The 25,100-nt window shown below is 40.8% G+C and overlaps 3 long non-coding RNA genes across 3 annotated transcripts in view; 1 reads left to right on the forward strand and 2 right to left on the reverse strand.

The window, feature by feature from the left end:
* Positions 1–16,296, forward strand: part of LOC121134477 — a 34,755-nt gene extending 18,459 nt beyond the window's left edge. The window contains exons 2-3 of the long non-coding RNA XR_005871572.1: positions 9,107–9,282; positions 15,025–16,296. This is a non-coding gene — a long non-coding RNA (uncharacterized LOC121134477). The remainder of the gene's footprint in view (positions 1–9,106; positions 9,283–15,024) is intronic.
* Positions 524–6,813, reverse strand: LOC121134475. The gene is made up of 2 exons (XR_005871570.1): positions 6,756–6,813; positions 524–743 (listed from the first exon to the last, which is right to left on the reverse strand). It is a non-coding gene; the product is annotated as an uncharacterized LOC121134475 (long non-coding RNA).
* A 6,494-nt stretch (positions 16,297–22,790) lies between the features above and the next one.
* On the reverse strand, positions 22,791–24,680 carry LOC121134473. Its single transcript, XR_005871568.1, has 2 exons — positions 24,326–24,680; positions 22,791–23,133 (listed from the first exon to the last, which is right to left on the reverse strand). It is a non-coding gene; the product is annotated as an uncharacterized LOC121134473 (long non-coding RNA).
* Positions 24,681–25,100: the final 420 nt, after the last annotated feature.

The raw sequence follows: 25,100 nt of genomic DNA on the forward strand, positions 1-25,100 counted from the left end.
ATTGTTTTTTTCTGCTGAGTAATACTCCATTGTGTAAATGTACCACATTTTCTCTATCCACTCTTCACTTGAGGGGCATCTAGGGTGCTTCCAGGTTCTGGCTATTACAAATAATGCTGCTATGAACATAGTGGAGCAGATGCCCTTGTTGTATGAATTTGCCTCATTTGGATATATGCCTAAGAGTGGAATTGCTGGGTCTAGTGGTAGATTAATTCCCATTTTCCTGAGGAATCTCCATACTGATTTCCAAAGAGGCTGTATGAGTCGGCACTCCCACCAGCAGTGGAGGAGTGTTCCCTTCTCATGGATGACACTTCATTATCTGATTCAAAATTTTTCTGATTAATTTTAAAAGAATGTCTCATGAAGTAAAGGAAAATTTTGCCTTCTTGGGAATTATAAATTGTTCCTGAAAAATGCAAATAGAAGATTCTATTAATTATTTAGGCTATAAAATAGGCGTACAAAAAATTAGATCCTAAAAGATGCAAATTAGGAGAGACAGATTGTAGACTCTTAATGATTTTCCAACACTTGTATTCTGTTGTCTGTTCTTGTATCTGTAGTTCCTGCTCGTTTACCCAGATTTCCATTTTCTGAATTCCTTCAGTTTATGTATTCTTTATTGCGTCTATTTCTGGTTTTATGCCTTGAGTCATTTCCTTCCCATGTTTGATTGCTTTTTCTCAGTTTTCCTTAAGGAGTTTGTTGATTTCTTCCAATTGATTGTTTATCTTTTCCTGAAATGTTAAAGGCATTTTTATTTCCTCAGAGTAAAGGGTTGGGATAAGATTTTCCACTAAAATGGATCCAAGAAACAGGCTGGTTTAGCTATTCTAGTATCAAACAATTTATGCTTAAAACTAAAATCGATCAAAAAAGATGAAGAAGGTTATTTGGTATTCATCACATGAAAAATCCATCAAGATGAAGTCTCAATTCTAAACATCTATGCCCCAAATACAAGCGTGCCCACATTTGTAAAAGAAACATTACTAGGCAGCTGTTCCATCGGTGGGATCAGGTACAACAGGCCCTGCTTCTGGGCCTGTGTTCCGGTGCCTGGGTTTCGCCTGGGAACTGCACAGAGCTTCCAATCCAGCAGGAGCCAAACACCCCAGACTCCAGGACTTCTCTCCCACCAATGAGACCAGGAAACCAGAGGAGCCATGGAGACCAGGGGAGCAGCTGTTCCCCCAGATCAGGTACAACAGGATCCAGCAAAAGGTCCAGGGGACCAGGTGGGAGGCTAAGCGCTCCAGATTCCTGTTCTTCTTCTCCTCCAACGGGACAAGAACGAGGACAAGGAATAGAAGAACTACCAGATTACTTGGCTTGCTAGCACCCACCAAAAGGGAACTCTGGTCCCCTAACCACCAGAGCAGTAAGGGGCTCTTTCTGCACCCACTAGAAAAAGAGATGGGAAGGAGACAATACAAAAACACACTCAGCAACAGAAAAAGAAATATGATACCACCAGATTCTAGAGACTCCAACCAGCAAGATTCCAACATTCCAGTGCAAACAAAGCAAAAGAGAATGACCTTAAAACCACTTTCATGAAAATAATAGAGGCCCTAAAAGAGGATATAGGAAAATCCCTCAAAGAAATGGAAGAAAAAACAAACCAAAAAGGCAGGAAGTGGAAGAAGAAACGAAGCAAAAAATGCAAGAAATGGAAGAAAAAACAAAGCAAAAAATGAAAGACATGGAATAAGAAACAAACCAAAAAGGCAGGAATGGAAGAAGAAACAAAGCAAAAAATGCAAGAAATGGAAGAAAAAACAAAGCAAAAACTGTCAAGAAATGGAAGAAAGAAACAAACCAAAAAATGCAAGAAATGGAAGAAAAAACAAAGCAAAAAATGCAAGAAATGGAAGAAAAAGCAAACCAAAAAATGCAAGAAATGGAGGAAAGAACAAACCAAAAAATTCGTAAAAGGCAACAAATGGACGAAAAGATAAACCGAAAATTGCAAGAAACAATGCAAACACTGCAAGAGTTGAAAACTGAAATAGAGACAATAAAAAAAACAATCTGAAAAAAGGCAGGAAATAGAAAAGCTGGGCAAATGGTCAGGTACTACTGATACAAGCATTACCAAAAGAATAGAAGAGATGGAAGAGAGAATCTCAGGTGTTGAAGATACACTAGGACAAATGGATTGATCAACCAAAGAAAACCTTAAGTACAACAAATCCTTAACAAAAACATCCAGGAATATGGGACACCATGAAAAGACCAAACCTAAGACTAATAGGTATAGAAGAAGGAGAAGAAAACCACCTCAAAGGGGCAGAAAACATATTAAACAAAATCATAGAAGAAAACTTTCCCAACCTTAAGAAATGAAGGTACAAGAAGCTTAGAGAACAGCAAATAGAGTGGACGACAAAAAAAGTCCCCTCGCCACATAATAATCAAGACCCCAAATATACAGAATAAAGAAAGAATATTAAGAGCAGCTAAGGAAAACGGCCAAGTAACATATGAAGGCAGACCTATCAGAATTACACCTGACTTCTCCATGGAAAATCTGAAAGCCAGAAGGTCCTGGATAGATATTCTACCAACACTAAGAGACCATGGATGCCAGCCCAGACTACTATACCCGGCAAAGCTCTCAATCACTATAGATGGAGAAAACAAGATATTCCATGACAAAACTAGATTCAAGCAATATGTATCCACTAACCCAGCCCTACAGAAAGTTTTGGAAGGAAAACTCCAACACAAGGAAGTTAACTACAACCAGAAAAACATAGGCATTAGAGAATCCCTCTCTTCCAACAGCAAAAAGAACAAAGAGGTGAAATTCCACACATAATTCCACCACCAACAAGCATTGCAAATCGAAGAAGAATGAGCAATTAATGGTCATTAATATCCCTCAACATTAATGGCCTTAACTCGCCCATAAAAAGACAGAAACCTTCCTTCTGCTGCATACAAGAAAGACATCTTACCCTCAAAGACAGACATTACCTGAGAGTTAAAGGTTGGGAAAATTTTTCAATCAAATGGACCCAAGAAACAAGCAGGGGTAGCAATCCTAATATCTAACAAACTAGACTTTAAAATAAAATCAATCAAAAGAGATGAAGGAGGTCATTACATACTCCTCACCGGTGAAATCCAGCAAGATGAAGTGTCTATCCTGAACATCTATGCCCCAAATAAAAAGGCATCCATATTGGTAAAAGAAACATTGCTAAAACTTAAATCACATATAAAGCCCCACACAGTTATAGTGGGAGATTTCAACACACCACTCTCACCACTAGACAGGAATACCAGACAGAACCTCAACAAAGAAGTAAAGGGTCTAATAGAAGTAATGACCCAACTGGGATTAACAGACATCTATAGAACATTTCATCCACATAAAAAAGAATATAACTTCTTCTCACCACCAAATGGAACCTTCTCAAAATCGACTACATACTTGGCAACATATCAAACCTTAACAGCTCCAAAAAACTGGAATAACTCCATACATCTTACCAGACCACCATGCTTTAAAATTAAAATTTAACAACAACACAAATTGCAGAAAGCCTACAAACTCATGGAAATTGAATAATGCACAATTGCACCATTCCTGGGTCAAAGACGAAATAAAAAAAGAAATTAAAGACTTCCTAGAATTCAAAGAGAATGAAGACACAACATACCCAAACCTATGGAACACTTTGAAAGCAGTGCTATGGGGGAAGTTCATTGCACTAACTGCCCACATGAAGAAACTGGAGAATAGTTATACTAGAGAATTAACAGCACAGATGAAAGCTCTCGAACACAAAGAAGCAAACTCCCCCAGGAGGAGTAGATGCCAGGTAATAATCAAATTGAGTGCTGAAATCAATAAAGTAGAAACAAGGAAAACAATTCAAAGAATCAATGCAACGAAGAGTTGGTTCTTTGAGAAAATCAACAAGATGGACAAACCTTTGTCCAAACTTACCAAACAGGAGAGAGTGAACATGCAAATTAACAAAATCAGAAATGAAAAGAGGGACATAACAACGGACTCTGAGGAAATCCAGAGAATCATCAGGTCATAATTTGAAAACCTGTACTCCACAAAATTTGAAAATTTAAAGGAAAAGGACGACTTTCTGGATAGCTATCACTTGCCAAAATTAAATCAAAAACAGATAAGCTATTTAAATAGACCTATAACACCTATGGAAATGGAGGAAGTCATCAAAAGTATCCCAACCCAAAGAAGCCCAGGTCCAGATGGCCTCAGTGAAGCATTCTACCAGGAATTCAAAGAATAGCTTATACCAATTCTTCTCAAAGAAGTAGAAGAGTCTTGCCAAACTCTTTCTATGAGGCTTCAATAACCTTGATCCCAAAGCCACACAAAGACACAACTAAGAAAGAGAACTTCAGACCAATATCCGTCATGAACATTGATGCAAAAATACTCAATAAAATACTGGCAAATCGGATCCAAGAACACATCCAAACAATCATTCACCACGATCAAGTAGGTTTCATCCCAGGGATGCAGGGATGGTTCAACATACGAAAATCCATCAACGTAATACACCATATAAACAAGCTGAGAAACAAAAATCACATGATCATCTCACTAGATGCTGAAAAAGACTTTGACAAAATCCAACACCCCTTCATGATAAAAGTCATGGAGAGATCTGGGATAACAGGGACATACTTAAACATAATAAAAGCTATATACAGTAAACCAACAGCCAACATCAAACTAAATGGACAGAAACTCAACGCAATTCCTCTAAAATCAGGAACAGAACAAGGCTGTCCACTGTCTCCATACCTTTTCAACATGGTACTTGAAGTTCTAGCCATTGCCATACAACAACAAAGGGAGATCAAGAAGATACAAATTGGGAAGGAAGAGGTCAAGATTTCACTATTTGCAGATGATGTGATAGTTTACATAAATGACCCAAAGAACTCTACCAGGGAACTCTTACAGCTGATTCACACCTTCAGCAAAGTGGCAGGCTACAAGATCAACTCAAGAAAGTCAGTAGCCCTACTATATACAGATGATAAAAGGGCTGAGAAAGAAATCAGAGAAACATCACCCTTTACAATTGCCACAAACAACATAAAATACCTTGGGGTAACGCTAATCAAACAAGTGAAAGACCTGTATCTCAAGAACTTTGAATCTTTAAAGAAAGAAATTAAAGATGCCTTCAGAAAATGGAAAGATCTCCCATGCTCTTGGATAGGAAGGATCAATGTAGTAAAAATGGCAATCCTGTCAAAAGCAATCTACAGATTCATTGCAATCCCAATTAAAATCCCAGCACAATTCTTCACAGACCTTGAAAGAACAATAATCAACTTTGTATGGAAAAACAAAAGACCCAGGATAACCCAAACAACCCTGTTCAACAAAGCAACGTCTGGAGGCATCACCATCCCTGACTTCAAGCTCTATTATAGAGCTATAGTCCTGAAAACAGCTTGGTATTGGCACAAAAATAGGCAGGTAGACCCATGAAATCGAATTGAAAACCCGGATATTAACCCACACACGTATGAACATCTGATCTTTGACAAAGAAGCTAAAAAATATACAATGGAATAAAGAAAGCATCTTCAACAAATGGTGCTGGCATAACTGGAGGCTGGCATGTAGAAGAATGCGGATCGATCCATGTTTATCGTCATGCACAAAACTTAAGTCCAAATGGATCAAAGACCTCAACATAAATCCAGCCACACTGAGCCTCTTAGAAGAGAAAGTGGGTGGTACCCTTGAACGAATTGGTACAGGAGACAGCTTACTGAACATAATACCACTAGCACAGACAGTGAGATCAACAATTAATAAATGGGACCTCCTGAAACTGAGAAGCTTCTGTCAGGGAAAGGACACAGTAATCAGCCTGGATATCCAGCATGGGACTGATCAAGACCCTCTGAATGTGGGTGTCAGTGAGGAGGCCTAGGTAATCTATTGAGCCTTGAGAAGTAGATCAGTACTCATCCCCAGTATACACATGGATTTTGGACTCCCATCCAACAATGTGAGATGCACTCTCACCCTGAATTCTTGGGGGAGGGTCTAGGCCCTGCCCTGGATGAAATGACAGACTATGGACACCCCCATGGAGGGCCTCACCCTCCCTGGGGAAATGAGGGGATAATGGGGGGTTGGGCGGAGGGTACGGGAGGAGGGGAAGGAAAGGGAGAGGGACCTGGAACTGACTTGTGAAGCAACCTTGTTTCTAATCTAAATTTAAACTTAAAATAAATAATAATAATAATAAAGAATAAAACAGAAACACTACTAAAACTCAAATTACATATAAGACCTCACATAGTTATAGTGGGAGACTTCAGCACCCCACTCTCAACACTAGACAGGACCACCAGACAGAAACTCAACAGAGAAACAAAGGAACTAACAGAAGTTATGACCCAATTGGGTTTAATAGACATCTATAGAACATTATACCCAAACACAAGAGGATATGCCTTATTCTCAGGAGCACATGGGACCTTCTCTAAAATCGACCACGTACTTGGCAAAATAGCAAACTTCAACAGGTACAAAAATTGGAATAATCCCCTGTATCTTTTTGACCACAATGCTTTAAAGTTAGAATCAACAACAAAACAAATTGCAAAAACCCTACAAACTCATGGAAATTGAGCAACGTGCCATTGCACCATTCCTGGGTCAAGGAAGAAATAACGTAGTTAAAGACTTCCTAAACTTCAATGAAAATGAAGCCACAACTTACCCAAACTTATGGGACACTTTGAAGGCATTACTAAGAAGAAAGTTCATAGTACTAATAGCACATATGAAGAAACTGGAGAATAGTCTCACTAGAGAATTAACAGCACAACTGAAAGATCTAGAACAAAAGGAAGCAAACTCACCCAGGAGGAGTAGATGCCAGGAAATAATCAAATTAAAGGCTGGAATCAATAAAGTCGAAACAAAGAAAACAATACAAAGAATCAATGTAACAAAGAGTTGGTTCTTCAAGAAAATCAACAAGTAGACAAGCCTCTGTCCTAACTAACTAAAAGGCAGAGAGAAAACATGCAAATCAATAAAGTTAGGAATGAAAAGGTGAACATAATAACAAACCCTGAGGATATACAGAGAATCTCAGAGAAATCAGGCATGGAGTGCCTTTTTGTCTTCTAGTATCTTCTTCAGTGTGTTACATCTGGTGTAGAAATCTTTCACTTCCCTGCCTTGGTTTATTTCTGAAAATTTTATTTGAAGCTAGTGCAAAGGGGATGGTTTTCTCTGGTTTCTTTCCAAGAAAGTTCTTTATTGGCACATACAGAATTTCTATATTGATGTGCACATAACAAAAGCTACTGGCTTTATTATGTTGACTCTGCATTCTGCTCTGTTGCTGACAGTGGTGGTCAGGTCTGAGTATTCCTCTTCAGGGTCTTTTAATTATACAATCATTTCATCTGCAAATTCAGATGTCTTAACTTCTTCCTTTTCTATATTTTAAAGCATGTGCATGTTTATGTATGAGGGTTACCTGTATGTTGGGTATATGTGTATGCACATATGTGTTCATGTGGCTAGAGGCTGGAGGACAATGCCAGGGTGTTACCCTCAGGAATGCTATAACCTCTTTTGAGGCAGGGCCTCTTATTGGCCTGGAACTCACCAATTAGGCTAGACTGGTTGGCCAACAAATGGCAGATTATCCTGTCTCTGCCTCCCCAGCACTAGAATTAAATGAAACCCCAGCCAAGCATTTGTATGTGGGTCCTGGAGCTCAAGGTCAGTTCCTTACTCTGAATTGTCTCCTAGCCCATCTTCTTTTTCCTAATTGTATTCCTTGAATTTCTTTCTCCACTCTCATTGCTTAGCTAAGACATCCAGCAGTATATCTAGTATGAGGGGCTACCCTTGCCTTATTCCTGATTTTAACAGAAATGATTCACTTTTTCTTCATTTAGTGTAATTCTGGGTACAAGTTTCCAATAAGCAGTCATGTTGAGGTACCCTTCTTCTGTTCCTAGTGTCTTCAGAGTTTTGATATGAGCATTGTCAGAGTCCTTCCCTTCCTCTGTTCACATGGTCCTGTGGTCTCTGTCTTTAAACTTGTCTGTGTCTTTGCCAGGGTTACTGTTGCTGTGATGAAATACCATGATCAAAGCAACTTGGGGGAGGAAAGGGCTTATTCAGCTTTATGCTTCCACAGTGTTGTTTATCAATGAAAGAAGTTAGGACAGGAAATCGAACAGGTCAGGAACCTGCAGGCAGTGGCTGATGGAGGGGTGCAGCTTACTGGCTTACTTCTGATGGCTTGTTCAGTTTGCTTTCTTGTAGAGTCCAGGACCATCATCACGAGATAGCACTATCCACCATGGGCTGTCAATCACTAATTAAGAAAATACCTTACAGCTGGATCTCATGTAAGATTTTTCTCACTTGTGGTTCCCTCATTTCAGATGGCTCTAACTTGTGTCAAATTGACATAATACTAGCCAGGACATTTACACTTACTGGTTTGTGTTTGTTGAGATAATCTGGTGCCTTTAGAATGCATCTGATTTGACCATAGGGTATTATCTTCTGAAAATGTGCCCTTCCTTTTAGTTAGTAAGAATTTTATTGGGAAGTTTTCCATTTTTGTTCACCAGCGAAATTGGGTTATGATTCTCTATTTTTGTTGTGTCTTTATCCAGTTTTGGTATTAGGGCAATGTTGGCTTTATATAATGACTTTAGTAACATTCCTTCCCTTTCTATTTTATGGACAGTTTATAGAGCTTTGGTGTTAATTCTTGTTTGGTAAGATTTGGCAGTGAGTTCGTCTGGTCCAGGTCTCTTTGTTGGGAGACTATATTATTATTTCAGTCTCATTACCTGTTATAGACACATATCTGATTTCTTTTTCTTTTGTTTTGATAAAACACTCTGACCAAAGAAAGTTAAGAAAAGAGAGCATAGAGCTATCGGGGCAAGAGTCAAACCCCACTTTCTGGAACAATGCAGAGCAATGAGATGGCTGTTGGGAAATTACAGCAAGGCTCCTGGGAAGATGAGATTGCAGAGACTGTGGGGCCATCTCCTAATTCATCTTGACTTCTGCTTTGTATCTTCCCAGGTAGAATGTTTTCACAGGGAGGGTAGTGGAAACCAGAAGTGGAAACTGAAGCCAGCCTGGAAGACTTGCAAGAAGACCAAGGAAGCACCAAGAAAGCGGCCCCCCTTCCTTGAGGAAGGCAACAGGAACAGGAACGCAGGACAATGGAAGCTGTGAGGTCACCTGGTGTGAGCCAGGTATGTTAGTTGATTATCTATTGCCATGACCAAGGGAAATTCTAGATAAAATGTTCATCGCATCATGGTGAGGAAACACGGCAACAGGCAGCATATTGACTGAGGCAGTTGAAAGCTCATATCTGTATCCACTGACAGGAAATGGAGCCAACAGGGAGTGCCTTGAGGCTTTGGAATTGCAAAGGGGACCCCAGTGACATATTTCCTCTAGCAGGGCACATCTCCTAAGCCTCCCTCAATCGCAGCAACAGAGGACTAAATATTTAAATCCTACTGACTGTGGGGGGACATTTATCATTCAAATCACCATACAAAGATAGTTATGTCTAGGAGACCCATAGCTGTGGGTTCAAATTCTGGCTCTGACCCTTGCTCACTATGTGGCTTGAATGAATCACTTTGCCTCTATGAACATCAGTTATTTCCTTAATGGCATTAGGATGTGGCAAACTATGAAGGAGACCTCATGAGTTGCAGCCTCCCAGACAAGCATGGAATCGGGGACTAGGTGGTATCTCACCAGGATCTCTAGTCTCCTCAGGGAGGCTAAGTGAGTTTCCTAGAGTCTGACAGGTGATGTCCAGGTGCTGAGTAGCAATGGGAGGACTCATTTAGGGTGGAGAGGATGAGGACTCAAACTGCCCCTGAGGAAGAGACATGAAGGAAAGGGCACAGTCACCTTAACGTGTCTGTCTGTGCTTCTTCATCTGTTCAAACAGGGAGGTCCTCATTCTGCACCAGCCCTTGGGCCCATTAAGGAGGCATGGCAAAGCCCTGAGTGAGGTTGTTCCCAGCATGACTTCATTTCCCTGCCTGCCTGGTACACAGTAGGTGCTCAAAGCACATTTTGTACACTCTTTCCATACTTCAGCAACTCAATGCATAAAAGAAGCTGTAAGGTTTGCCCCAATGGTCCTTCCAGCTCTGGATCTGTCTCTGTCACTCAGTAGCCATCTCACCCCACACCCTGCCAGCAACTCCCAATGCATAGACTGAATGAAGCACACACCAGGGTGCAGTTGGGATTTTCTTGCTGGGTTAGTGATAACAGGTGTGGAGACCACCTAGTGATGAAAGGAGTCTGGGCTCAGGCACAGTTTGTGTGGCTCATAGAAGCAATTATGAGAATAAGATGTTACAAGGGAGTAAGATGAAGCTATTGGGCACCAACCTGGAATGAGAACATAGGGCTTCAGAACATTGGTTGTCACAGCAACAGTTGTAGGTGGCTTTCACAGAACAGTGATTTCACCCAAACTGCCTGGCCCTACTGTCTCCACTCATTGCACAATGCCCAATATGGAGAAATTGAGACAGCTCTGGATTTGTGGTCTAGCACCTGGACAAACCCCTCCACATCCCTTCTCCAGGAGTATGGAAGTTGGGAAAAGACGAAGTAGAGGCCATGCCCATGCCAGGATGGGACTTCAGCCCATTGGTCAAGTGCCTGCGCTCTGTCAACCTGACAGAATGCTTTGACAGTGCTCAAAGTCTACCTGTGAGCTTTGATGAAACTGCCATCGTAGGCACATGCATTTGAATATTTGGTTCCCAGTTAGATAAACTGTAAAGGATTAGAAGGTGTGGCTTTCTTAGGGGAGGTGTGTCACTAGGGATGGAGTATGAGGTTTCTAAAGCCATGTTCTTCCCAATCCCCCTGTCTGTTAATTGTACCTCCTGAGATAAACTCTCAGCTTCTGCTCTAGTGCCATGGCTGCCTGTCTGCTGCCATGCTCATCACCATGATGGTCTAATTCTCTGGAATTGTGAGACCCATATTATATTCATTCTTCTATAATTTCCCTTAGTCATGTCACAAGCAATAGAAAAGTTACTAGGACACTAACCACACTAGCAGGGGACATCATGGCATTCTTCCTTCTGCTCCTTCCTCTTCAGGTAGAGTCTGGTACTTTTTTGACAGCAGCTTAGCTGAAGGCACCATGTCACGATCAGCCTCAGTATTTATGATGGGGAGTTGAACAGAGACCCATTCAACTTGTGACCTCCCTCTTCCCTATTTCTGTGACAATTATGTGACCTCAACTGTGCCACAGTTCACCTGAAGGTGAGCAATGACGGTGGCTACCTGTACAGACTCTTGAGGATCCAATGAGCTATTGCTTACAAGACACAGAAGGACTGTGTAAAGTGACATATCCATAGAAGGGCCACCTCCAGGGCCTGATACCTTCAGTGGCCTATTTATGTTGCCTCAGCTGCCCTGTCAATCATGAGGATCTAAAGCCTCAAATGATGCCTCCAGTAGGGGAGGAGAAACTAAAAGCCTGCCTTGATCGTCAAGCAAGGTCCCTATCTGGAATATTCCAACTGTTGATATCTTGGCCCATGGAAGGCACTCCATTCCCCAGACCATGTCTTACAGAGGCAAATCCAATGAACAGTTATGAGAAGCGGCCTTATCTGAGTGACAGAGAGAAGATGGGAGAAGGAGGAGGTAAAGGGAAAAGGAAAACAGATGAGACTTTTCTGGCAACACACTGCCTACCTTTCCTCACCAGATGAGCTCATTTCTAAGATGATAATAGTTAACCTTAGCAGGCTGGAACTACGGAATTGTGGTGGACTAAATTGCAGCCGTCCCAGGCTGCTGAGAGCCCACCAACTCAGGCTGTTAGAAGTTTTAGGATATGAAGATCTAGCATCCATTACTTTAACAGCCCAGACTCCAGAACTTTGAACTCTTGAATCCTGGAAATCTAAGACCCCAGGAAGCTTAAGCCTTTGGAGGGTCCAATTCCTAGTTCCCTGCAGATTCTCATTCACAGGTGCTTAACTACAGTCATTCACGTGAAAGTGTGTTGATTACAAGGAGACAGTAGTTTAAAGGCCACAAATGGGACATGGATGTGGTAAACATGTCAAAGTCGCAACTGTGATTCCCGCCTCCTCTCTGTGCAGCCCAGCTACTGAGGAACATGAGATGTCCACAGACCTCCCAAAGATGAAATCTGCACCTCATAGGAGACAGTGCTGAGTACAGAGCTACACCTACAGATACCTCTCCTGTCCCCACCAGGCTCTGGGTGCCTAGAGTTGCTTGGGGACTCACTTGGTTTTCCATCAGGAGGGACACTCTGTCATGGAGCTAGATACCAAGTCTATGATGCGGTTTATCATGGTGCTTGGTCTGCAAAAGGAGGGATTTACAAGCTTGTTTAATACTTCAGCATGGTTAAGAGTCCTCTGGAGGTCAGATGATCCACAACTCTGTTCTTTGGTTTCATTTTTGTTGCCCAGTGGTCCATGTCAGTATGGGCCATCTTGAGCATCTGAGCATCTCATGTCTAAGTAGTTTCTTACTCAGTGTCTGGTGCTCATCACAGTCCTGACACAGTGCTATTCAGTCAGGCTCTAGTTAAACAAAACCAGGCTGAGCCTTGGGACACTGGGCAATAACCTCCTTCACAAGCATCATTGAAGTTGTGTCCTTTCCCCTTCATCTCTTATTAGGTTTCAATCAAGAGTGCTCACTGAAGGGATGGTTTGCTCTCCTTGTGCCCTGCTAAGTGGAATGGTCTGTGTAGGCACCCTCATTTTTCTTGAATTGACTTATGGACCAAATACTCCCATGCCTGCTTTATCCTCAGGATATGTGTCTAGGAGAGAGAACATATGTGCTTTCACCAAGCCATTCTGCAGAACCTAACACAGCGCCTGCCTATATCACATAGTAGAATTAGTAAAGGAGAACAGGGTGATATCTCAGTCCACATATTATTTTCCTTGTAGGCAAGAGAACCAAAGTTTCATATCTAGTACCATATTAAGAAGGAAAGAGGGAAAAGCCAGGTGAGAGCAAACACTTGTAACCCAAAGCAGTGAAGCCAGAGATGGGAGAGTCCTCAGTTGGCTTACCCTACTTGTTGATCTCCAGACACTGACACATGTGCATGTGTGCTCACACACAAATCCCCATTCTCCCAACACAAAATAAGCCAAGAACAGGTACAATCAAAAGTATGGTCCATGGCATGTACTCTCTCATATATGGATTTTAGACATAGATCTGGGGAGTGCCAGCCTACAATCCTATGGCCAGAGAGTCTGGGAAACAGAAACTTCATTTAGTGGCTGACCGAAGAAGAGGCAGACTCCCTTGGTTAAGTACTGAGCTGAACTCAAGAAAGCCAGTAACAGAGAGGGAGGACTGATGATCAAAGGGATTAAGACTGGGCTGGTTTAACCCCCAGAAACAGCTGACCAGACAAAGGTTAACTCTTGAATCCCAGGCATCAGCCTGGGAATCCAACATGGGACTGATCAAGACCCATGGAATCTGGGTGTCAGTGAGGAGGCCTAGGTAATCTATTGAGCCTTGGGCAGCAGATCAGTACCCATCCCAAGTATACACACGGACTTTGGACTCCCATAGAACAATGTGAGGTACACTCTCACCCTGAACTCTTGGAGAAGGGTCTAGGCCCTGCCCTGGATGAAATGACAGACTATGGACACCCCCATGGAGGGCCTCACCCTCCCTGGGTGAATGAGGGGATAAAGGAGGGGGGTTGGTTGGGGGGAGGGCATGGGAGGAGGGGAGGGAGTGGGAGAGGGACCTGGAACTGACTTGTGAAGCAACCTCGTTTCTTATCTAAATCTAAACGGAAAAATAAAATTTAAAAAATCTAAAAAAAAAAGTATGGTGTGACATCTGCTCTGGTGTCACCCACCTATGACCCCACCACTCAGGAGACAGAATCAGGTGACATCTGACATTGAAGCTAACCGAACTGTACAATGAGGCCCTGTCACAAAATATGTATGCACACTGTGTCAACTGAGATTAGTTCTCTGAATCACTGGAGAATATTATTATTAGAAAAAGGGAAGGAAACTAGGAAAGGTCCTGAAAGGTGAAAAGATTGAGTGAGTTTGAGTAAGGAGAAAGATGTTTTATGTAACCACAATGTCCATGCCAGTGTCCTGTGTTAAGAAAGTGCTTGTCTGAGGCACAAAACTGAAGACAATGTGTTTAAAGGAGGGTGAGGGCAGAGCCATACCATGTGAGTCTACATGGCCATTGTGATTCAGATCCAGGGGAACAATATGACTCTCCTGGGTCTGCATGGCAGGCAGAGTCCAGCAGGACCAAGGACTTTTATATACTTTAGAAACTCATGGGTCTGGCTCCGATTTGAGATCTGGTCTTTGGTAACGGGAGGAAGGGTGGCCTCAGGACATGATTAATAAGACCAGAAACAGAGGCCATCCCTCTATTCCTGACTGAGTCTCCCAGACACACGTCTTGGCTTGCAGGCCATATTTCCTGTCCTGGCAGTGGGTAGGCCTCCCATGGCCCCGCCTTGTACTTGAGCTAAACCTTCTGTTCTTAGCATAAAGGTAAAGATGGAGATTTTGTGGGTCAACTTGGATCAGTGATAATAAATGTCAGGATTAGGTGTCAAGATCTCACTGCAGAAATTTTCCAAAGGGTAGAGATTACTTGAAGACAACCAGAGTCCATGGTACATCTAACCTTCCTACTTCCTTCCATTGGAGGTGGATATAATGTTACTGTGTTCAGGGGCATGAGGTACATTGAGCCAGCTGAAAGGCACCATAGATAAATGCATGATTATGGATGGAGAGGTCATCCTCCTGACACAGCAATAGAAATGAACGGTCCACATAGTCTCTGTGGATCTCATGACACTTGAGCACTTAGCATGTTCCAGGTTCTCAGCTAAACATGTGTATATTCTCATGTCTTTATCCTAGAAGCTGATGAGCACAGATCTCTACTGTTCCAATGCACAGATGTGGAAACTGGGGCCTCAACAGATGAAGCTGCAAAGACACAAAACCGATAGTTGTGAGGGAATTGACACTCGGAGCTTGTCTGGTTGTGTGTTTCACCATGACGCTTTCCTGGTGTAGGAACAGGATTAAAGTCAGGGGTCCTGAAGACTCCTGACAGTCCTGATTTTCTGGGATGCTGAGTTTTATCTGCCTGATAAGCCCTCGATTTCGCTTGATGTTTCAGTCCAGTATTGACATATATTCCTATAGTGTGGGAATTTCTGACTCTCTAAAGCAATCATGAGTGAACATATTACTCTCAAGAAACAGGCAGTGTTGTCCCTGGAATTATCATTAGGCCTGCAGAAAAGGAGGCTCACATTAAACACAGGTCTAGAAGGCTTTGCAGGTTACCCTTGTTTTCATCTTTTGAGTGGACATAGTGTAGCATTGTCAAGAACATTTGGGGAACATCACCATGTTGCATATTCTCCACAAAATGTATGCATTTGTATTAGAATGTGTTGTCATTCATGATCAGTACATGGGGGATTTTTATTTGGCATTAGTCTAAGAATGAAAATAAGTGCTAACCTTTGTGACACAAAATACCTGTGTGCATTTAAATAACTGTACTTGGTTTAATCCATTTAACTATTACAACAGTGCTAGGAGATATATAAGAGTGTTTTCAGAGAGAGGAGTCCTGGACACAGAGAGGTAGGTAACTACTCCAAGATCTCACAGCACGTAGCTTCATAAGTGCAGGGAATTTATACAACCACTATGCCACCCCATTGCTGATGATGGAAGCTAGAGTTTCACATGTACTTGGGTCTTGCTCTTTTTGTAATATATACCCCTGTCTCCTGAAATTTTCTTGTACAGGCTTTTGATTTTGTCATTTCCTTATCTCTCTTTGTAAATTAAAAAATTTGAAAATGCAGTTTACTTATCCAGCTAGTACACTCAAAATCTCTGATTCCCAGATTCTGTGAGAATTCATATTTCAAAATTTAGTGGCTTAAGAGTGAGGCAGATTCCTGATGTTTACCTCTGACCTCCAGCATCACTTGTGAGTACATATATGAGTGTTATACACATGAATACACATATGCAACTCAGACACAATATTTATTGCACAGGACTTTCTTTTGAAGGAGATTTAACATGGCCTTTTTTCACTAAATAATTTAAAGATGGGCTTTTAGACCTCTGAAGGTCTACATTTTACAGAATGGAAACTATATACAGAGGTTATGGAGTACTTGGAAATTAAGTGCTAATTTCCTCATTAGTTAAAGTACAATAATTTCTGTTGTGTCCCTTCCAGTCAGTTTTTAAAGCCTTAACTTACCTTTTAATATCAAATCGAGATCTTATCTATGCATGTTTTCAATTTTTTATTCTGTTTGTGTGGCAGAAATACCAATTCTATTATGATGTCTTCCCTCTGCATTAATATTACTGAGGGGTATTCTCTAGATGGTAAAATAACCGGAATACAGTCCAGCTTTGGATCCACACGGTCCCCATGTGCTTCTAATAGTCTCTTTTATACCCATTCTAATTCTTTTTCAGCCTCAGGTGATAGTACTCATGGGCTGTTTAGGTCTTTTAAAGCCATTTTCAGGTGTTTTAAATCGTCCCCTTCCATACCGATAATTGTCTATAATTGAGAGATTTCTCCTAATAGTTTTTGAAGATCATTAAGAGTCCGGTAATGATATCTTCTGATCTGTACTTTGTGTTGTATAATTTTCTGAGCTTCTATTTCATAACCTTAATAGTTAATAGAATCTCCTCTTTGTATTTTTTCTGGGGCAATTTGTAATCCCCAGTGAGGCAGAGTTTCCTTTACTGCTTCAGACACCTTTTCTAAAGTATCCTTATTTGAATCAGACAGTAATATATCATCCATATAATGATACATTAACGAATATGGAAATTTTTATGAATTATTTCTAGAGGTTTATGCACAAAATATTGCCACAAAGTTGGACTATTTAACATACTTTGGGGCAGTACTTTCCATTGGAATCTCTGTACTGGTTGGGAATTATTATAGGTAGGTACTCTGAAGGCGAACTTTTCTCTGTTGTTTTCTTGTAACAGTATGGTGAAGAAGCAATCTTTTAAGTCTATAACTATAATTGGTCAATTCTTAGGAACTAGAGAAGGTAGTGGCATCCCAGGTTGTAGAGATTCCATAGGCTGAATTACCTTGTTGATGGCTCTAAGATCTGTAATTATTCTCCACTTACCAGACTTATTCTTGACAACAAAAACAGGTGAATTCCATTCACTAGTTGATTCCTCAATTTGTCCAGCATCTAGCTGTTCCTGAACTAACTTCTCCAAAGCCTCTAACTTCTCAGATGTCGTAGGCCATTGACCTACCCAGACAGGTTCATCTGTTAGCCATTTTAAGAGCAGAGGCAGAGCTTTCCGTTGCTCTTTAGGTTTGACATTAGCATCCTGTTTTTGTACAGCCTGTATGTTTGGTATCTGCTTTCTGTAATGGCTTACAACATTTCTTCTACCATCTAGAGTTTGTCTATGATGCATATCTGATACAGGAGGAATGTTAATTTGAGTATACCATTCCTGTAATAAATCACGACCCCAAAGATTCATAGCAATATCTGCCACATATGGCCTCAAACGTCCTCTCTGCCCTCCTTGTCCAATACATTCTATCCATCCGACACTTTGTTTCACATGAGATAAATCCCGATTCCTAGAAATTGAACATTTACATCTTTAGAGGGCCAAAGTACCGGCCAGGTTTTCTGAGTTATTATTGTTACATCTTCTCTAAAGGAATCTATTTTTCCTTCCAGAAAACACATTCGGTCTGCTAGATAGTCATTATTACCTGACACAGATTAAATTGACCCTGCTAATTTGGAAAATTTCTCCTGGCTAGACTCTGTCTTAGCCATAAATGCAGTGGACATTGAATTGAATGTGTCTCGAAGGTTGTTCTGATCAAATCCCAAATTATCTGTTTTGGTAACTAAATCACCTTGTTCCTGAATTTTAGACTCTAATTTTCGAATCAATTGTACATGGTTATTCCATGTGATTACATGTATTAACACAATAATCACAAGCATATGAAAAATATCATAATTGTCTTTTACTGCATAATCCATGGCATTGGTAACAAAATCTCTAAAATCCTGCAGTGTTAAATTACCTGGCTTGTTATAATTAGATGTTCTTACCACCAATTGGTGATTCCTAAATTGGAAGAATCACCTCTTGTTTTGTCTTAGGTTAAAATACCTGTAGTTACCGCACTTGGCCAGGAGATGGAGAAGGTGTACTGCCAAACACTGCTTCTCCGCGGATAATCGGATGTTTCCCAAGGAACCTGTTCCAATGCACAGATGTGCTAACTGAGGCCTCAATAAATGAAGCTTCAGAGTCACAAAACTGATAGTTGTGACAGAAATGACACTAAGAGCTTGTTTGATTATGTTTTCCACCATGCTGCTTCCCAGGTGTCGGAATAGGGTTGAAGTAAGGGGTCCTGAAGACTCCTGACATCCCTGCTCTCCTAGGATGGATAAGTCTTACCTGCCTGATAAGGCCACTATTTTCCACAATGTTTCAGTTCAGCATTCCAACATATTCTTATAGGGTGGGGAGTTCTGACTCTCTAAATCAACGCTGAATAGATATCTGACTGTCGAGAAATAGGTGGTGTTGTCCCTGCGATTATCATTAACTCCGCAGAAAAGGAGAGTCACATTAAATACATGTCTAAAAGGCTTTGTACGTTGCACTGGTATTCATCTTCTGAGTGGATACAATATAACATGTCTAAGGGCATTGTCAATATTATCTGGGTAACATCAACTTGTTAAATAGTCTCCAGAAAGTTATGCATTTGTATTAGAATTCTGTGGTTTATGCATTTTTAGCACATGTGAGATTTTCATTTGGCCTTAGACTAAGAATGGAAATAACTACTATCATTTGTGACACAAATTTCCTCTGTACATGGGAAGTACTGAATTTGGTTTAATACAGTCATCCATTAAAACAGAGCTAGATTAATCACACTCTTTTTAGAGTGAAGAGTCCTGAACATAGAGAGGATAGGTAGCCACTTGAAGATTTCACAGCTCATGGCTTTATACGTTCAGGGTCATACAACTACTATGTCCCCCATCGCCTATAATAGAAGCTAGGATCTTACATGTACTGGGATCTTGCTCTCTCTGAATAGGCAGCTCAATCTCTGGGAATTCTCTTAGACAGGCTCTTGATTTTTGTTTCCTTATCTCTCTTTTCAAATTAAAAGCTATAAAATTATATTTTACTTGTCTATTTAGTCGATTCAAATCTTTGCATTGTAGATTATGCATGAATCCATGTTTCAAATATTAATGTGGCTTAATATTGAGGCATATTCCTGATGCTAAAATCTGAACTCCACCATCATTGTGAATATATATATGATTCTGTATATACATGAATGCACACATTCAACACACACACACACACACACATACACAAAGTGAATTACACAGGACATTGTTTTGAAAGAGATTTAACATAGTCTGTTTTCAGTGATAACTTTTGAATAGTATTTTAGACCTCAGAGGGTCTACATTTTACAAAATAGGAAACTAAGTGCAGAGGTGTTGAATGAAGTCTTTTTCTTGCCAGCCGCTTTGGTTTTTCCGCACCAGTCGCCTGAGCTCTGCCAAGTTGTAGTCCCCAAATTACACACACAAGACGCTGTATTAATTATGAAGCTGTTGGCTGTTTGCTTGATTTCTCACTGACTATTTCTGACTTAAGTATTTACTCCATAATTGTTAATCTAAGTGTTTCTCTTACTGGAGAAAGGGTCTGGACTTCTTACCCCTATGGCAGCTACATCGTGACTCCCTGTGTTTCTTCTTCCCAGAGTCCTTTTCTACTCCCAGTCCCACCTATCTCACTTCCCTATTTGCCAACAGTGCAAACCAATTCAACAACCAATAAAAGACAGATTTACAGAATAGCATCTCCCATCGCAGAGATCATGCAGTACCTGGGAATTAGGTTCCTACTCATAATGGCCATGTCACTACACCATCTAAATCCAAGTGACATATTACCAAAGTCCTACAGAAACATCCACAACCAGGGGCACCATCGGCTCTACACTGTTGCCATCAGAGGACAGTTCAGCTTGCAAGTCCTCAACTCTCACTGCATTGATTTGCATCCTACCCAAAACAGACAAGTACCCTCTTGCCATTACTCCTTGCATTGTTTGCAACTATCCTCATTAATCTTTTGTCCTCACTACATCCTGTTGAGATATATGAACCTCTGCTGTCTCAGGTACAGTGGACTGAGAAAGGGAAGCATTAGGCAGCAGAAACATAACTTGAAACCAGGACTGCGTGACACAAAACTCCATGAAGCCAATTCTTGGGAATAACAGCGTGTGGATTCCAGCTGAATGTCCCTTAAAGGAACTTGAACTTTTACTTTTGGATAAATTTGAAGGTGGAAAGTGTTATTCTCAGAGAAAGGAATTAGGTATCAAGAAGCAGGTGGAGATGGGGACAAATGAAACATACACATTTCTCCTGAAATTGCAGACTGTAGAAACCCAGATGTGTGAATTTTCCAAACTGGTATATAGCCCTTCTCAATTACTGAAGTTCTAATGAGCCTTGTCTCAGAACTCCTTAGCTCTGTGAAGGAAGATGAGAGGTATCCACCTGTCTTTGACACTGAACTGTCCTCCCTAGGTGGATAGTCCCTTTTCTGGGAGTAAGCCAAGGTAAAGAGATGCTCAATATTCTATAGCCTGGTGAGTTCAAAGCTCCTACAATGAAGTCATCAATTAATGGCCACATCTCATTTTCTTCCATGGAGTTCACATTTATCTCCAGATTCTGAGAGAATTCTGGAAAAAATCATCAATTAGAGCCCATACAACTAGGTATGAGCTCCCATCCTCCTTGTTTCAGAGAAGTCAGATTCCCTGCCCTGTTTCTTTCAGACTACAGAACAACTCAATGAGGTAGGATTGCCACCATCCGCATTGTTAAGAAGAGGAATCTGAGATTCCTAAAGTTAGGAAATGTGCCCACATGTCAGAATCCATGCATTGTTTCCAGGTTCACTCCGTATGAATTTTGATCAGTTATCAAGAAAAGCAATTTATCAATTGGCCTAAAAACTGCATGCAATTGTGTATACTGCTTTTCTGATGTGGCTTGAGGATCTGTTATTTGAAATGAGATTATAGTGTGAGTCTGATAAAGGTAGTCAAGCAATTGAGAGAATAAACTAAGAACTAGAAAACTCTAGAACCAAGAAAAAACATATTGGGGAATATTGCTCCAATTAGTGAAAGTGGGAATTAGGGGTCCCAAAATGACAGCTTGTAATCTGGCCCAGAAAACAATAATTGACATCGGAGCACAAGTATAGAGCGTCCGAACAAAAGATCTCTGGGAGTAACTGGGAAATACAGAAAATAAATGCCATGTGCCAGACAGCATGTGTCAAGTACAAATGATATTTATGTAGAAAATATCTCTACTGTGATACAAAGACACTCAAAGATTAAAATAGAATGAAGTAACAACAATAGCAACAACAAAAGCCCTTCTTTTTAAAGTAATCCATGACTTAAACTGACTCTTTAAAATAATGATTGTAAAACAGTTTTGCCTTCTAATTTATTTACGGTCTATAAATTGTTTCATTTCTAAGGGTCTAAGTATTTTAGATTAGAATCATGCTATCATAAATATTTTGTTCCATTTGTACAGTGATGTTTCAGTCCATCATTGATTGTTAGCTGCTTAATCATACTGCTATGAAGACAAGCCTTTGTTTCTGTGGACTGCTTTCCTGTATTGAGTATCATTAAGTGCTGTCAAAAAGATTCACATCTTCCATTAAGGCTGTTTGTAATATATACACTGATACACATATGCATACATACTTACATATGCATAGACAAATATACATACATACATAAATGTTTATAAATATGTAAATGAACTTGAATAGACATCATATTGTCTCTGTGCCAACAGGGTCTATCTATTATATTGATGCAGACAAGGCCACCTTAGCTAGCATTGGTTTCATAGCTCCATCTTACCAAACCTTGAACCTGGTACCCCTTTCTCTCTGCACTGTTTCCCCTAATGTGAAATGAGAAGATGGCTTCTTTCTTTGTCTTTGAATGTTGCCTAAACACTGACAAGATTTGGAGGCAGCTTTTCTGTTCCTATAGGAACTCCTTGTCAGTTATCCCAGTTCTTCTGTAGCAGAGAACAGAGGTAAAGTTAACAGAATGATATTCGTTTATGAATATCTAAGCCAGGTGGACTGATGACTTTTATATCCAGCAAGTCAACACATACCAATAAGAAAAGTCAAACTATAGGAAATATGCTAACAATGTTGACATAACACATTAGTTAAATTATGTAAAACAGCAGTAAAGATATGAGAAATGAGGGGGATGGTTAGGGTTAGAGAAATACAAAGTGAAATGAGTAAACTCCTCTCATCTCTGATAACAGCAAACCAGTTAAAGGTGTTCAGGTTAGAGCAGGAGAGCAGTGTGGGAGACAGGCTCCCTCAGACTTCTAGGGAAAGTGCATAGGGAATACCAGTCAACAGCTAAAATAATTTAAAATGCAAACTTTAAAATTCTGAAATCTCATTCTGAAGAATTTATCTTATGATATATTGGTCAGACTCTATAAAGACAGAATGTCAATGTAGTCTTTACTTCTAAAAGTAAAAGTGAGGAACAGGAATTGAACAACTGCACATTTCTCAGTAAGCCACCCATAAAGGACAACAGTGCCCTCTCCAAGCAGCCTCTGCTATTTCAGGTATAGTGTTTATTAGGGTTGATACTGGAAGGAGTTAGCTGGTAGCAACTTTACTGGCTCACTTCCAGAGACAGAATTCAGAATGTCCAAATTATTATGGTTAGTAACAATGTTACCCAAAGGTGATCCTGAGGTCCCAGTGAACAGCCAAAACAAGACAATAAGTCTCTCAAGTTGGAACATAATTGGTGTTGACTCCCAGATGTTCCTAGGAGTAAGAAGAGGAAACAAGAAGCCACAGTAAATGCCTGTCATTCTCACTCTTGACCTTCCTAAAAGACAGATTCGCTTCTGTTCACAACAGGTAAGAAATAGACCCTCAGTGATGATAAACCTCAGGAGTGGATAAAGAAAATGAGGCCAAGTGCACAACGGGTTTTTATTTAGTCATAAAGAAAAAGGAAATCATGACATTTTCTGGAAATGGATGGAACTGGAAGCCATTGTGCCTAGCAAAAGGGACCAGATTCAGAAAGGCAAAATATCCCATTTTATGTCTTGGACAATACACATACCCACCACCACACCAATACAGATGAATGTTGTGAATGTTAGTGACGTTATATGATAAGGAGACCATGAGAGGAGAAGAAGAAATCACAAGGAAAGAGAAGAGGGGGAAAGAAGAGCAAAAGTACACATGGCATGGATTAAATGGAAGGAGGAAGCCATTAGCAAGGGGTGGAGCTGTGGAAGAACAGCAGGGGAGGGAGAGGGATAGGAACAGGGACTAAGAGTATAGGAAAATGACACAGCAAACCTACTTCTTTGTATAGTGAATTCAAAAATAATAAACAGAGCTACCTACAATTATGACTTAGGAAAGAAGTTGTCTTGCTCTGAAGATGAGTAGGGAAGGTTGGGAGGAAGAGAAAATTTAGAGACACAGTCAGGGGTTGGAGAGGCAGGGCCACGAAACCCAAGCTGACCCCAGACCATGCTCTCTATGCTCAGGTCATTTGTACTTGCTGCCATCTCTGCTTGAAACTTTTCTCTGTGCTTTGCCACCGAAATTTGTCGTCTTGCTTCAGTGACTTGTCACCCCTTGCATGAGCCAACTATAGCCCACCTCAAAGACCAGGGTAAGTCTGCTAATACTGGCTCCACCAAGTTGGGGGTCACACATTCCCTAGTGAAGCAACTACTGAGCTTACTGTCACTATTGAGCTTACACTCCAGGAAGAAGCCCTTCTCCATACACTGAGCCAAGTCATTTGAAGAATAAAATCTTAGCAGTCAACAAAATCCACATAAGCTCATCTTAACATGACACAGTGTCATCTATGTCTTCAAAATTGCTAAAGAGCCCTAACCCAAACAATGCCTTCCCTCTGCTTCTTGCCCCAAATCCTCCTGAAGATAATTTTATGGGGGTTACATAGTGGCAGGGAGCTACTTACTGGTTTGAAGAAGGGTGCACATGAAATCCTTGTTTTCCTCATGGTCTCTTGGATGATGGGATAGCAGTCCCTCATATATAGTCACAGGATGAAAAGCAAGTCCTCATTTCAGTATGATCTAATGAGACTCCAAAGAAAATACCTAGTGTCAGCCAAGATACTGCAACCCAAAAGCTGCTGAGTGGCAGTGATGGATGGTGATGGCCTTGTGTCAGCACTAAGAGCCAGAATTGTGGAACTTGAGGCTGCCACAAAGTGATGGCTTCATTGTGACCTGGGAAGAACACACAGCATGGATGAATGGGAGAAGTTCTGGTGGAAAAGGTCATAGCGTTTGCATAGGCTAGTGCATTTCATCATTTTCACGGCTGCTTGCAATCATGCAGTAAGTAGGGTGGCTTTCATGTTGCTCTGCCATGGCTTCCAAGCCTCCCTCTCTGCAACTGAATGTCTTCGTGGTCTTTCCTGGATAGAGTCAGCCTCTGTGATAGTGTGTTGTGAGAGGTCAATAAATTTCTCCCCATCCTACTGATTGAATCACATGTTTTGATTGCCAGATTCCTAGATAGTTTTGTTCAATATTCCCAAAGGGCTATTGTTCAATGCAGAAAACTCTGAAACACTAAAAAAGAGGATAATAAATGGGATCATCGAGGAGTGTTTCTTGTTTATGGAGTCAGCATGACTGACTGAATAATACCCATTCTTCCTATCTTGATATTGGCCATTTTTACAGTGCAACTATAGACCCACATGTTTCCATTGCAGAGAAGTT

This window comes from Mesocricetus auratus, unplaced genomic scaffold (assembly GCF_017639785.1).
Source record: "Mesocricetus auratus isolate SY011 unplaced genomic scaffold, BCM_Maur_2.0 Super-Scaffold_100028, whole genome shotgun sequence".
Taxonomy (NCBI): Eukaryota; Metazoa; Chordata; class Mammalia; order Rodentia; family Cricetidae; genus Mesocricetus; species Mesocricetus auratus.